Source organism: Malaclemys terrapin, chromosome 18, assembly GCF_027887155.1.
Source record: "Malaclemys terrapin pileata isolate rMalTer1 chromosome 18, rMalTer1.hap1, whole genome shotgun sequence".
Taxonomy (NCBI): Eukaryota; Metazoa; Chordata; order Testudines; family Emydidae; genus Malaclemys; species Malaclemys terrapin.
Genome location: NC_071522.1, coordinates 12,514,947 through 12,530,383, shown reverse-complemented (window position 1 = coordinate 12,530,383; position 15,437 = coordinate 12,514,947). Strand labels below are relative to the sequence as shown.

The 15,437-nt window shown below is 45.8% G+C and overlaps 1 protein-coding gene across 1 annotated transcript in view; it reads left to right on the top strand.

Annotated features, from left to right (window-relative positions):
- Positions 1 to 15,437, top strand: part of LRRC75A (leucine rich repeat containing 75A) — a 184,228-nt gene that overhangs the window by 148,298 nt on the left and 20,493 nt on the right. The window lies entirely within an intron of this gene.

The following is a 15,437-nucleotide window of genomic DNA, read 5'->3' as shown; positions in this document are numbered from 1 at the left end:
ATGTGCCACTAGGTTCTGTAGTGGATCCAACCTTCCCCTAAGTTCAGGGATGTTCAGATCCATGGTTTTGGCTTGAGTCCATGCTTTGGATGTTAAAAAGAAGCAAAGAACTCATAAAGTAACATCCTCACTTCTGCTCTGTTTATGAATGTACAACAGGGCCGCCCAGAGGATTCCGGGGGCCTGGGGTCTTCGGCTGTGGGTCCTGGGGTGGAAGGACCCCCCGCCGCGGGTCTTCGGGGCACTTCGGCAGCGAGTCCCGAAGCAGAGGGACCCCCCACCGCCGAATTGCCGCCGAAGACCCGGAGCGGAAGAAGCTCCGGGGGCCCGGGCCCCGTGAGAGTTTTCCGGGGCTCCCGGAGCAAGTGAAGGACCCCGCTCCAGGGGCCCCGAAAAACTCTCGTGGGGGCCCCTGCGGGGCCCGGGGCAAATTGCCCCACTTGCCCCCCCTCTCTGGGCAGCCCTGATGTACAGCAGAACTAGCTTAGAAGGGATTCTGAATCAGTAGACAGAATAGAAGTCTCCGATTTCAGAGCATTGCAATGTACTGACTGTTGTTCCACTCAGAGTGAAGTTATTCTGTAGAAAAACATGTCAAGAGAGTTTGTCTATATTTATTTGTTCTGTTTTATAGGCTCTAATCTGCAGCAGTCAACTGTAATCTAGAACATTTGATTAAGGGAATTATTTTAACTCTCTGTTACATTGGAGATTTTTTTCACCCACAGTTCGAAAAGACCCAAGCAAGAAAATATCAAGGAACACGGATTAAATATATAACACTAAACCAACAGAGTCAAAATCTGCTCTCTATTACACCAGAGCTTCCACGCTGAAATCAATGCCATGAGTAATGGAGAGCCGAATTTGTCCTATAGTATTCAAAATCTCCCGGCACTTTACTTTCATCTCTGTGATTGCTAGGAAATTATCCTGGATCGCTCTGAGCCATTATTCACAAACTCTATCCCTCTCCTCCTTCCTTAATAGAAAATTAATCAACCAACAGGAAATAAGTGCTGAAGAGCTTCAAGTGGGTTAGAGCAGAATAATGTATTGAGAAGTTCAAGATGTTCGCTCTTGCTTCATCTTTCCATACCTTCAGCCTATGGCACAGGCCAAGTAAGCAGCTCTAAGGCGGGACCAGAATGGTACTCAGATTGCCAAGGGTACTCATCAGTGCTCCCACACAGTGGACTTTCTGCTCACGTTGACCTTTCTCTGGAAGGGTTTGTCTGTTTCTGCCGAGTCATGTGTAGCCTCTGGTTTTCAGATATGCCTGAGGTGCTTAGGTGCAAAGGGTTCAGTGCCTTTGAGGACTGCAGGAGACTGAGCAGAGACAGGGACCTCCTGCTGGAAGAAGAATCAGTTGGATGGCTTGCTAAGGTGGCCAGTGAGTAGATGATGGGATGTGGGTTATCCAATCCCATGAGTACCTGGAGGGTCAATGCTCTGCTGACAAAGGGGCTCTGCCGTTCTCTGATGGAGCAGACCGCGCAGTACTTGCACCTCCTGTAAAGCTGGCCTGGGAAGAAAAAGTGCTGTAGCAATCGTCCTGTTTGCTTGGATGCTGGTGGATTCACTCGAAGAGGCAGGGATACTGGAAAGACCTTCACTGCAATGCAAACAGAAAGAAACGCAGGCAAATTAAATGCCGTTTGTAGAGCTAAAGGTTTCAATTGTGTAAGTCCAGAGTGAGTGAGTGTTTATGGGGGCTGTCGTTTAAGAACTATTTCAGCTTGATGCTGGTTGTGGCAGATAAAGCAGTTGGCACTGTGCCTATTCATCGCTGGCAGTCAGGGAAGATTTGAGCTTTCTTGTGCCTGCTAGAGTGTGAGCTGTCAGCTTCGCTTTCCCTGATTTGCTAGGTACCCTGGGCTTTTCCCAACCTGCTCTGATTGACAGGGTCACCTCTTGCACTCTGAAGAGCAGCCAAACTGGGATGATAAATAGCCTGCAAAAAGCACCCATTTTGTTGTTCATTTCCACTGAAAAGTTATCTGGTCCATCGCATGGGAATGTTTGGGGCCTGGGATGAAAACAAATTACTCCTGCAGGTGATTAAACGGTAATTTAATGTCTCTGAGGAAGCTCACACTGTGAATATTCCTCAGTTCTCTAACTTAACCCTGAAGACCGAGCACACTGCTTTGGCTTTCCCTTCAGAGGTCACATTGTTCTGCCCATGCAAACTCCGGAAGACTCATGAGACCCTCTCAAGAGGCTTATGCTTAATTTGGTAATATGATGTGACAAGATCCACCAGGAAAGCAAAAGCTACGAATGCAAGTCTCCCTAGTAGTTCCCAAGGAAGGCTTATTAGGGTCTTGTACTTGCCCAGTAGAGTTGAAGTGTCCATTAGATCGCTAGGTAGTGGCAAGCTTCATTCTTCTGGTTGAAATCAGATGTTGTTTCATTAGTAGCTTTTACCCAACCTTCAGTGTGCCAGACTGACAGAGCAGCCACTGGTGAGGGGGAATCAGGAAAGAGAGAGATTTCCTAGTTGAGAAGTAACTGAACTTAGAGTCCAGGAAGAGACCGTTTGGAGCGGGGAGGTGGATTTCACTGGCTGCCCATTAGGATGTAATGTCTGTCTGTGTGAGTGAGATTGCCCTCCAGTGCCTGGGTCATACAGGGAGGGTATAGGACCTATTACTAGGTGCAGCTAAGGCAGTTTTCTTTTCGCTTCCGGGGTGGTGGCCTGTGTTGTGGTGCTGAAGAAAAAGGGTTTTAGTTCCGGCTTCTCCAAACTAAGTCTGGGTGTGAGTATCATAAGTGTGTGTGTGGTTTGCAATCTCTGGATTCTTTGCACCAGCCTCTACAAATCACTGTATTAAATCCTATAGCTGGATTTAATTGTAATTGACAGACATGCAGGACTGGTGCACCTTGCGCCCCCCCACCCAGGCCTGCAGCAGCTCCCCACCCCAGCTCACCTCTGCTCCGCCTCCTCCCTGAGCACGCCGCCTCGGCTCTAATTCTCCTTCCCTCCCAGGCTTGCGGCGCCAAACAGCTGATTGGCGCTGCAAGCCTGGGAGGCGGGAGAAGTGGAGCAGCGACGGCGTGCTCGGGGTGGAACGCTGTAAAAAAAAAATTGGGGGCACCGCTTTTTGGCGCCCCCAAATCTTGGCGCCCTACGCAATCGCCTAGGTCGCCTTAATGGTAGCACCGGCACTGCAGACGTGGCATCCAAGGTCAGGCTGGTGTATTAGAGATGCACAGCATGGCTTCCCACAGCAGTATAAGGTTGTGCGGTCCATGGTCAACAAAACCACTCCTTCTATTTCTCAAACAATAAATAAATCTTACAATGTCACTCACTGTCTGTTGTTAGCAACAAGTTTAATGTTAGAGCGAGGGAGCCCCAGAAAGATGAAAAAGATTGGGGATTATCGATTGCGTGTTACTCCTAGGATCTAATGACCACTTGTTTGACTGTGACTGAATATGGAACAGTTGATGTTTGGAATGATCAGATTTATGATGGGCCAAAGTACAGAACAATCTCTGGTTAAACCAAGCTAAAGCTGACTAGCCTGTGGAGCCGAGACACCCTAGTCTGATATTTGATGGATGCGGAAGGGACTAAACAGAGAGAAGATATTATAGGCAGATACAACTGCGTTCCCTGTACATGGAACATAATCCAGACCATGCTGGTACTTCGGAGAGAGTGGCAGAGGCCTCCTCATAACCATAGAACACAGATATTAATATTTAATTTCTGTAGTACCCAAGGGCCCCAATTGGAGTCGATGCCCCTTTGTGCTAGGTGTTATACAAACAGTCCTGTTCTGAGGAATTCTCAGTCTAACATAATCCAGTGTCCTGCATAACATGATGTTTCCGAGGAAGGCAATCTCTTCCATTGTAGTGTACAGCGTATCTTTATTTGAAATGATTTTCGTGTCTGGCATATATGGAGTAGGACTCGGGTTTATAAGATGCTACATGTGTGTACAGACTCTTAAGGCTGTAGAAAAGATATGGTAGTGTATGTGAATTATGCAATTTTTGCAGTGGAAGTGTGTCTCAAAAATGCGTGTCAGAATGTGGCAGTTTGTGTGGCCTTGCAAATAAAGACTCCATTTTAGGATTCCTGTTTCTGCGTGAGTAGGGATTAGGACAAACAGAAGCCAGAGATCTGATCTACTCCAGCCTATTTATGTGCACAGACGCTGTCCCATCCACACCCACCCCCTCGCTCTCACTCTTTTTCTCCCACCTCTGCTCCCTTGGAGTTCCTTTGATCGTGAAAAACATTTGGGCCTACAAAGTGCTTTGTCAGGTTTCACTGTAGACACTATGAAAGCTGGTGCTGTTCGTATACATTCAAAGAGCCCCGCGCATAGGTGCTGAAGAGTTGGGTGTCGTCCCTGGGGAAGATTAAATAGAATCACTAGGTCATCCCTTAAACACCCTTGCCTTGTTTGTTACCTTCCACAAATAGGTTGGACGGTTCTTGATTTTGAAGGAACTACCTTTAGAAAAACAACGAGGAGTCCGGTGGCACTTTAAAGACTAACAGATTTATTTACTCATGAAAGCTTATGCCCAAATAAATCTGTTAGTCTTTAAGGTGCCACCGTGGGATGGTGTACCCCATAAGGCTTTATGGAACATGCTTATGAACGTATATATGACATAACTAGAATATTTTTTATGCTACCTATGCCATGTAACATAGCTATGTAAAGGTTATGATCTACTGAATACATTTCTTCTATTTGTATGCAGGTATCATTTTTGTACTTGACGTTAGGAATACTGGCTGTCTACTTGCTCGATAGCCTTACTAAAGTATTTGGCCAGCAGACTAAGTGCCCAATTAAGAACCAAAATTTAAGCCAACAAAAAACTTGGAAACGCCAATCCACATCGGAGATTTCCCAGGAATGTGGCTTGGCTGGTAAGAAACTCAGTCATGCATGGACACGTGACTTGCCCGTGTGACTTCAAAACTTCATCTTGGAGCTGGAAGTTGGGCATCTGAGTGTTAAAGACAGGAACACTTCTGTAAACTGCTTTCAAGTTAAGTCTGCAGCTTTGGGGCATGTGGTTCAGACCCTGGGTCTCTTTTGGAGCAGATGGAAGTGTCTGGCTCAGCAAGACAGGGTGCTGACGTCCTAAGCTGGCAGGACAGGAAAGCAGGGGCAGAAGTAGTCTTGGCATATCAGGTGGCAGCTCCCAAGGGGGTTTCTGTGATCCAACCTGTCACACACCGGACTCCTCGTTTTTGTGGATACAGACTAACACGGCTACCCCTCTGATACTTGGTACCTTTAGAAATGCAGTCATTGCTTTTCTCCCCCAATTGAATCTTCTATTGACAGGCTGTGATTTTTTGCTCTGTGGCTGAGCAAATGAGCTTACAGCTAGAGAGTATCCTGTCAGGAAAAACCCTCTGCCCCGGCATGCATGGGACTAGTTGACCTACAGTAACAGGGTTTTTCCTCTTGAACTCTCGTGTTTCTCTGAGCTTGTCGGCTCCATTGAGATAGCACTCTGAGGGATAGCTCAGTGGTTTGAGCATTAGCCTGCTAAACCCAGGGTTATGAATTCAATCCTTGAGGGGGCCACTTAGGGATCTGGGGCAAAATCAGTACTTGGTCCTGCTAGTGAAGCCAGGGGGCTGGACTCGATGACCTTTCAAGGTCCCTTCCAGTTCTAGGCGATAGGATATCTCCATTAATTTATTTATTTAAAAGCCTCTGGAAATTAGCCATTGCTGGCGTCTCACATACTCAGCTTATGTCTGTAGATGAAACTTTTTAGGTTGCAAATCTTGGTTTAAAACCCCCGAGTTCTTCTCTCCTCAGAACTGAAAAGAACATCTGAGCCTCGGCACCTGAAACGCAGACTTCATCTCACTCTGCGTGCTGCTTAGCTGATAATTGGCTCCTGAAGGGAATTGGAACTGGGAGCTCGGTGCACCCAGGAAAGACTAATAGAGGCAAACTGGAGTTTAAGTTTGAACAAGACAAAGAGGCAAATTACCAGCTGCTGTATTGAAAATTCATCTTAACCCTGCAGTGGCTTCACACTGAAGATTGTCCTGTGGTCTCAGAAATATCCTGTCCAGTCCAACCCCTAATTAGAATAGGCCTTTGACTGCAGGTCACAGGAGGGCGTTTGTGTTTTTTTAATAATCTTTCACTTACTTCCTGCCATTTCTGGAGGGGGTGGGAATTAGAATCGCTTTTGACACATTTGTAGGTGATTAATTAAATCCATCCCTGCAACGTGGGTTACACAGTGGGAAACCAGCTAGCAGAAATAATTCTTATTAACTGAAGAATCACTTGGTGAAATTGATTCTTTTTTTCCTAGCCTTGGAATTTCTTCAAATAACCCACGTTAATTTGTATTATGAAAACAATTCCTACTTTTTTCTAACAATGAGGTGCAATGCACTGTGGGACTAACAGTGACTCTTCCTGAGAAATGACGGTCACTGATAGATGATCATAGTCATTCTGCCAACTTAAGAGAAATGAGTCTCTCCCCTTCAGCGGGCAGCCAGCCTAAAGTGTCTGTCTCACAAGAGGCCTCTGGCTACATTTCCCAATTAGCAGAACCAAACTTTATGATGGACGTTTGATAGACTCATGTTGATACCCTCCCATACAGGGCCTCATTCTTAGTGGCAAAGCAATGCATATGTTTATACTGCCATTGGAGGTGGGACTGTCGCCCAGTTAGATGTACCTGGGCTAGCTTTACCCATGCTACCATGACTAAAAACAGCAGCGCAAATGCAACAGCGTGAACTTCTGTGCAGTCTGTACGTGCATGCTGGTGACCTAGGGTCTGTACTCATGTTGCCAGCTACATGGCTATTTTTAACCATGCTGGCGTGGGTCTGTCTACCCGAGCTGCGGTCACACCTGGGATTGGAGGGTGGCATACTTTGAGTGTTCCTTTACAGGGTCCAGTCCCTCCAACTCAGGCTTGGCCCTGAAATCTATTTCTTGTGTTACTTCATTCAGATGTTCATCTTGCTGCAGGAAATGTATTTCCACCTCCCGCCCCTCATTGTTTCTCACTCATTCCCCTCCCCCCCCATCTGTGTTCGGAGATGGGTCCCAACCAGTTCTCCGCCTGTGAACAGCCCCAAACTTGGCTGCTCGTCCCTGTCAACTACAACAGAACAAATTAAAGCCCCAGGCCACTCTTTTGAATAGTGACTAATGATTCTGAATGCCTCAATTGTGGAGTCCCCAGCTGGAGAGAACTTAACGTCCCTGGCTGTGAGCAGGTGGCTGCTTAGCGAAAATCAACCCCTTTAAGGTGTCTGAAGCTGGGGCACTTCAAAACTGAGGCACCCAGAGAACTCTTGACAATCTTGACCCCAGACTCAAATGAATCTCCAAGTTCTGGAGAAGGTCTGATCAGGTCCATCTCCCGTCTGTGTGGGGTGTGGTGCTCATGAAAATGGAACCATGCTAGCATGGGAGAAGGCAATAGGACTTGGGTTCGTTCGGCTGATTGTGAGAGAAGTGAAACCCAAATACAAGTAGGACTTTAGCCTGCATGAAATAAGAAAGTGATAACACCGTGAGCTCAGCATAATGCTGGCTGGCAGCATTCAAGCTTTCCACAAGCAACCTGGCAACTGTTAATGGGTTTTAATCCTGACCTGCAATATTCTGCTTTCCCAGTCCTGTGTCTCTCTTGACCAGAGATTACCATTCATTCTGAACCAGTATCAGAGGGTAGCCGTGTTAGTCTGTATCCACAAAAACAATGAGGAGTCCAGTGCCACCTTAAAGACTAACAGATTTATTTGGGCATAAGCGTTCATGGGTAAAAAACCCACTTCTTCAGATGCATGGAGTGAAAATGACAAATGTAGGCATTATTATACATGATTGAATTGGCCCTGTCAACACTGGTTCTCCCCTTGTAAGGTAACTCCCTTCTCGTCATATATAACATGACGAGAAGGGAGTTACCTTACAAGGGGAGAACCAGTGTTGACAGGGCCAATTCAATCATGTATAATAATGCCTGCATCTGTCATTTTCACTCCATGCATCTGAAGAAGTGGGTTTTTTACCCATGAAAGCTTATGCTGAAATAAATCTGTTAGTCTGTAAGGTGCCACCGGACTCCTCGTTATTCTGAACCAGGACATGCTGCGGTCTAGGAATGTGTCCACTAGGGATCAAACTCATTCCAATTTCGACCCAGGCTCAGATTTGAAGGGGCTTCTTCAGACATAAAGGCTGAGTTAGTTACAATTCTCTCCCTGCTGGGCTAGGCAAACAGGTTCAGATAAGTAGGAGCCAACTCGTATCCCCTTGATTATAATTCAAACCAGGCTAGAAACCTTGTACTAAAGTCACTCCAAACAGCAGAGGTGTGTACAATATAGCAGAAAATTACCCCAACTTCTTTAGACCTAAAGAAGGGTCAGTTTGCATTTTTAGTAAAGAACAGCCAGCCAAATGCTGCAAGATTCAGATCCAGATTTTCAAAGCCACCAAACTTTGGACAAATCCGGATCCAGGGTTTTGGCTCTTCCCACTAGAGAGGGGCATTTGGAAAAAGGGGAACTGGATCCCTGCACCTCCCAGAGGTCCGGGTGTTCAGATTCAGGATATTGGTTTAGTCGTCTCTCTAGTCTTATGTACAGGGCAGTGTTCTCCTAATCACATAGTTTCACCCTTCTCCACTAACGAGTAGATTTTATTCCTGCCAGCCAACCAGGCCATTGTTGCTTGAAGCATTTCTAACATTTCCTTGGGAGGAAGCCATCCTCGTGTGCCCACGATTCCTTTCTCAAATGTCAGCAGTTGCACTGCTGCCAGGGGTAGGGGAGGAGGATTATTCACTAGCAGCTTCTTGGCTAAGTGTGGGAGATTCCAATCATGACACCAGCTCAGCCCAGCCGCCTGCCAGCTGCCGAGAAACCTTTGGCGCTTTTACAAATAGGACAGCACTTCTGGAAAGACCTCCCGGTTCCTTCGTGGAATAAATGTGTCGTCCTGAAGCTGAGCAATCCCTGGACTTGTTAAAGCTTGTTCCCCTGACAGAGGCTTGTCACCTTAGAGGGATTTTTGTGCTGTCCCCTATCGTATCACATCCTCCTGTAAAATCCGCCCCCGATCAAAGGCTTACGCACAGCCTCATTATACACAAAAGCTGAATCGAGTGATGGAAACTCCAGGCAAAATCCTAGGGATTGTGGAGCTGGAGGGGGAAGAGTTCACTTCATTTTAAGATCAGCTTCATAACCAATCATTTTGAGATGACCCTGATAAGGCCTTGCTTTGTCCGAAATGGTGGGACTTTATTTTGGGATTGAGATGATATGGAAATCAAGGAGTGTAAACATCTGGACAGGGTTTTCAATCCAGTGAGGTTTTCAAGGCTACTCTGTCAGGGGAGGCAGGAATGTCACAAGCGATGAGCGGCAGACAAGCTCGGCGCGTTCACTTTAAACGACCACAGGGTGGGTCACTGCTATGCCAAGATTACTTCTTTCCACCTTGGCCTTAAGTTTCTTCTCTAACCGTCCACCGGTTTTGGTACGTTTGGGGAGAGCTAGACACGGTGTTGAAATCTCCTTGACACAGTGTTGGGGAACGCTGGTAGACGAGTGAGTTTTATTTGCACAAGCTTCTCCTTGCTCCCCACTCTGAGGGCCTTTAATGTTTTGATTTTGAGGTATGGAAAGGGGGGGCTGCATTTCACTGCTCAGCTTTTCCCAGGGACAGTGGTTATTAATAATAATAAATTACTTTGTGGACAGAGAGCATGCTGGTCAAATGCGAGGCTTGTTCTTCACTCCCCTGTGACAGCCAGCATTTGGACTTGGCTGCAGGGAGTCATGCAGATAAATGACATCCCCCCATTTGGAATGGAAACATTAACTAAGAGGTGCTGAGCAAACCGTGCTGTCTGGATCTGGGGCAAAGCCCTGTCCTGTCCGAACAGCAAGACATTAGGAGTCTCTCTCTTCACCCCTCACGCCATTCCCACTCCCCCATCTCTCTCCACTGCAGTGTTCCCAGGGTCATAAAAAGCAATCAGGGAGGTTGTAAGGCAGTGGAAATTTTATTACAATCTAAATGTCACTCACCCGCTCCTTGCACACTCTTTACCCTTTAAGGTCAAGTATTCTCTGCCAAAACACTTATATAGGCCTATCATTGATGCACTTTTTTTTTACGCTTTTATAGTAAATATAAAGGGAGATTCATAAAAATATGTTACATCTGATGAGGGGTCACCATCCTGACAAGGCTGGGAAGATTAAGCTGCAGCCACAGAGAAAAAATTTAGGACTTCTCCTACTGCTGGCTTAGGTGCCTAAATCCCTTTACAAATCTAGCTCTAACTCCTGCTTGTTTGCAACATACTAGATACAGTCTGACCCAATCTAGTATGCAATGCCTCAGGGAGTAAGGTGCCTGAATTCCTTTAAAAATCTGGCTCTTCGTGCCTGTAGAACTCAAAAAAATCCCTCTTGGTTTCTGTTCCATTCCATAGGGCAAAGCACTTGTGAGAAACTCGCCTCTGAAAAAACTGTCGGCTGAAGCTGCTCCTACAAACCTGGCTTCTGTATCTTATTTTTATTGCTGTTTCCTCAGTACGCTCCGAGTGGATACACCCACTACTCCAAAGGCTACCGGTGCTCACGTGTCTCTGGGTTTGTGTGGAGGGTGTACAGCTGGAGGGAGCTAAGGAGCATCACGTGACAATCTAACTTGAGGGAGTCGGTTTGAAATGGCAGCAGGTTCTTCTCTGGTGATCCGTATCCAGATTAAATATCTCACGAGGCTTCATGACCTATTTCGATTAGTTAGACCCTATCCCTGTGGTAGGAGGAGTTGGGGCTGGAGGGTGCTGGCATTTTGTTTTCCAGCCAAAGACTGAGATAGGCAAAGCCCTGAAAAAAAAACAAAACAGGACGACATAGGATCTGGCTCCATAACCTGACCCTCTAGAAAACGTATTCCCAAGCTACCTAGAGCATTGGAAAGCAATGCTGACTGCTGTGTGTCATCCTCTGGCTGTCGTTGGAACAGGAGGGAACGGGACAGCAGCCTGCTTAAACTTTCCCAAACATGATCTCCGTTCCAATAAAATAAACAGTTTAGAGGAAGCAAAACCCTGGGCACATGCTTTGGCAGCCGATTCCTCTTTAATTGCAGGAAGACCATTGGGGATTTTTTTTTTTGCCCCTTCCTTGGGATGGTTTCTGAGGAGAAAACTGAGCTGAAGGATCAGAGTTGACGTTTCCTTCCCTCTCCCCTTCCATCTGTGTTTTCTTTTCATTTGCATTCAAGGAATGTAGCTTACTTAAAGCCCCAGGAGGCACAAATAATGTCCGTAGCTAAGAACCCTGCGGCTTGCCTTAGCGATTTTGACAGCAAACTGTTAAGTTTTAGAGTGGTTCTCTGCACCCTTTTTGTGGAGGTCTGTGTTATTTAATAGTGTTAATTACTAAGGCAAAGAGCCACCATCCATTGAAGTCAGCTGGGAGGCTTTCTGTTGACTTAAATGGGCATTGGAACAGACCCTAATGCTGGGCCAATCCAGGTTCCAAGCCATTCTTAAGACTGTCAGGCTCCCCCGCTCCTTTCCCCCACATCAGATTTCCTAGAGTCCTGTGGTTGGCTGGGGTTACTCCCCTGATTGCTTGCAGGCTGTGGGGATGGGTTTAATAGTTAACACCACCTCTCCTCTGCAAATTGCAATGAAATTTCCTATCCTTAATTACTTCAAAATGCTTGTAAAGTGGGTATAAGCCCCACTGTACAGTTGGGTAAACCGAGGCACGGAAGGGAAGAGTATGCCTATGCTGCAGAGGAATACATGCGGTGCCAAGTCCCAGAGCCCAGGTCAATTGACTCGGGCTCATGGTGCTTGGTCTGCCGGGCTAAAAATAGCAAGGTAGGCAAGGGTCTTGGAGCCTGGGCTCTAGCCCAAGTGGGAACACCTACACTGCTATTTTTAGCCTTGCAGCCTGAGCCCCAGTGAGCTAGCCCAGGCTCTGAGACTGCGGATTTTTCTTTGCCATGTTGACATACACTAAGTGACTTGTGCAAGTCGCTAGCAGTTTCGCTCGTTTAATTGCTGGCAAGTCTCCTGGGTTTTCCAAGAGCACCTGCTTGTTTAGACCACGCTTATAGTTGGATCCGATCTAGTATGCAGGGCCATCCGCTTCTTCTCTTAGGGCTCAGCGTGGGGCGTTCCCCATCGCCTTCCTACTGCAACTGCCACTAATAGTTAGGAAGAAACTTTCCCTGTGATCAGGTTAGTCTGTAATCACCTACTGCAGAGTTTCTTGCACCTTATTCTAAGGCAGCTGGCACCAGCCCCTCTCAGAAACAGGATACTGGACTAAATGGACCCAGCTGCGCTTACTCGGTACTTTCTTAGTGTTTTAGTATGTCAGCATATAGTGTTGCACTAACCGATTAGATTGATCTAAACATTCATTATAAGTAATGGCACCTTAGAGACTAACAAATTTATTAGAGCATAAGCTTTCGTGGGCTACAGCCCACTTCTTCGGATGCATATAGAGTGGAACATATATTGAGGAGATCACACACACACACACACACACACACACACACACACACACACACACACACACACACACACACACACACACACACACACACACACACACACACACACACACACACTGAACAGGTGGGAGTTGTCTTACCAACTCTGAGAGGCCAATTAAGTAAGAGAAAAAAACTTTTGAAGTGATAATCAAGATAGTTCAGTACAGACAGTTTGATCAGAAGTGTGAGAATACTTACAAGGGGAGATAGATTCAATGTTTGTAATGGCATCCCCTCCTGTCCCCCAACCTCAGTCCTTCTGTACATACACTAACTATTACACCACACTCTTTCTAGGAGCCACTTTCTCACTGAGATGCCTCCTGTGAAGACGGCTGGCTCTGTCTTCCTCTGATTTAGACAGTAAAGTGGGTTAACAATGGGGGGAGCATTTCTAGACTTCATAAAGTGGAAACTACAAACCTTAGCAGAATTGCAAAGGTGCTTGGAACACGAGGAGACCAAAAATAATTAATCCCCACGGGTATATTCCCTTTTACCAGTAAAACCTTAGGAATGTGTGTGTATTGGGAAGCTCAAAGCACTTATAGGTATGTATCTAAACCCCATCTTTGCCAAAGGCTCTCTGAAGAAAGGGGAGAGATCTTTCCAGGCTGTTCATATCTAAAGACTTGGTTTTTACAAAGGCTTCAATGTACACTGGTTAATAATCCCCTAAAGCATTCGGTGGCAGTAAACAAGGAGCTAAACCAGGCCTTTGAATACTCACAATGGAATACAAATTCCAGAGCCTTTTTTTTTTTTTTTTTTAATTTTCAGCAATAGCAATGAGCGCGAGTTGAAATGTTTCACTCTAGAACCAAATGTCCCCAGAGTTCAGGGGTGAGCTGCAGTTCTGGCTCAGGACCATTTCTATTGGATTCCTGAGTGATGTCTGGATTTAAACATCCAGAGTGTGGTGGCTTTTTCTTAATTGTACCAGATTTATCACCAACCAAAATTTGAGCCCCTTGAAAAATCAAGTTTTGAACCTACAAAGGAAAATACAGCCCCTTCCCTGTTGCTTTGAACTACAAACATGCTTGTGGCAGGGGCAGACTCTCTCTGCTGCCAGCACTTTGAACAAGAAGCAGCTGCAAAAAATATCCCCCTACGTCTGGGAGAAACCCTTTATACCAAGGTGCGTCTCTCTCAATCATACAGTGAGGAAGGAAGCAGTACTGCTTGACAAACTCAGTACCTAGGAACTGCCACATGGAGTTGGGCCAGGAGACCCTCTCATCTAGGAGCCTGTCCAATACAGGGTTTCTTGCATATTGTAAAACAACAGTGAGGTTTCTCCCTAGCCCTAAGCAGATAGAAGGGATATAAATCCTCAGCTCTTAGGGCATAAATCCAGCCTCTTACTTTTTTTTATGCTAATATCACAGTTGATCTCATCATCAGCCACAGGAATGCTTCATCCTTTTTTGGTTCACCCAGAGCTCATGGCCCCAACTATATCTTGTGACTGTCTGGTTAATTGAAGCTTGTGTTGTCTTTCAGTATCATTGGGTGTCCCTTAGTTCATGTCTTAGGAGGGAGAATATGGGAGCAGCCTATTCACCTTTTCTCTACTGTTCCTTATTTTTACATACTGCTATTTAGCTCAGAGGAGGAAACAATAGAGGTAAGTTTTGGCCTGATTCCTTCCTCTAGGCTGTTGAGTTGAACTGTGTTTGTGGTTACTCTTAAAACAACAGTAAATACACTTGTTGTAAATGTTTATAATCCTCCTCCCACTTCCAAAGTATCAATTCTAGTATAGCATGTGACTTCCCTCATTTGGCTCAGGAGTGAAGACCTTGCAGAGGTGATCTGAGGAGAGCCTCCTGCTGCTAAGGACAGTAAATGTCCGAGTGCCAATTCTTTTTTTGCGTTCATTGGTTTCTAGGTCGTTCTCAATGCCCAGTGTTAATGCTGGTACCTTCACCTTCCAGTGGATTCCCAGACGGGCATTTTGGTCAGTAAATACCCACTTTCCTCCCTAAAAGACCAGTGCAAGAATCCAACCCTTGCTTTTGGATGCCCTCCTAAAACCAACACCATTTGTACAATAAGCTTCTAGTGGGCTGTAACTCTGGCTATTGAAACAACTTGCTGTTATAAATATTTGGGACCAAAATTAAAAGTGCTAAATCCCTCAAGCAGGGAAGCCTCTCCTGTGTTGGTAACTCGTGAGCTTGTGCAGTTCTGTCAGGGGCTTTATGGGATGCCACTAATAAGAAAGATCTGCCTCCCCTTCATTGCATCAGCTGTTCAGCTACCCTCCAAAACCAGGTTCAATAGCTCAATGTTAGTTTAAAGAATCTGACATCATCAACCTCTCTAGGCTGTGCTGCAGAGAAATGCCCTGAATTAAAACCAAAAGGGACTTCCTTGTTCAGTTTCCTTGGAGCTTAGATTCCAATATTTGTATGGCATTTAAGCAGATCACAAAATGTTCTTCCGTGGATTCTGTAAAAATCACCATTCTGTTTCACACTGTGCAGCCTGAAACACCAGTAGTGCTGAAGAAATTAACAAGGGTTTTACATTTATGCGCAATCCTATAGCTACACCTTGTGAATGTGTATTTCAAATCATAGGGCCACTGCCGCCCCTCTGCACCTGACAGAGGTCTGTCTACCCCTGTGGAAGAGGCCTCTAGAATACAATAATGATGGAACCAAGAGGAGACTACAGACATTCTCTGCTAAATATTATAGACTTTTTGTGTAATAAAATATTTCTGTGGATGTTTAGGAACATCCTATAAAATTCTATAGCAGAAATATAGTTCGATATTCAGTTCTACTGGATGGTCTCTCTCTCACACACACACACACACACACACACACACACACA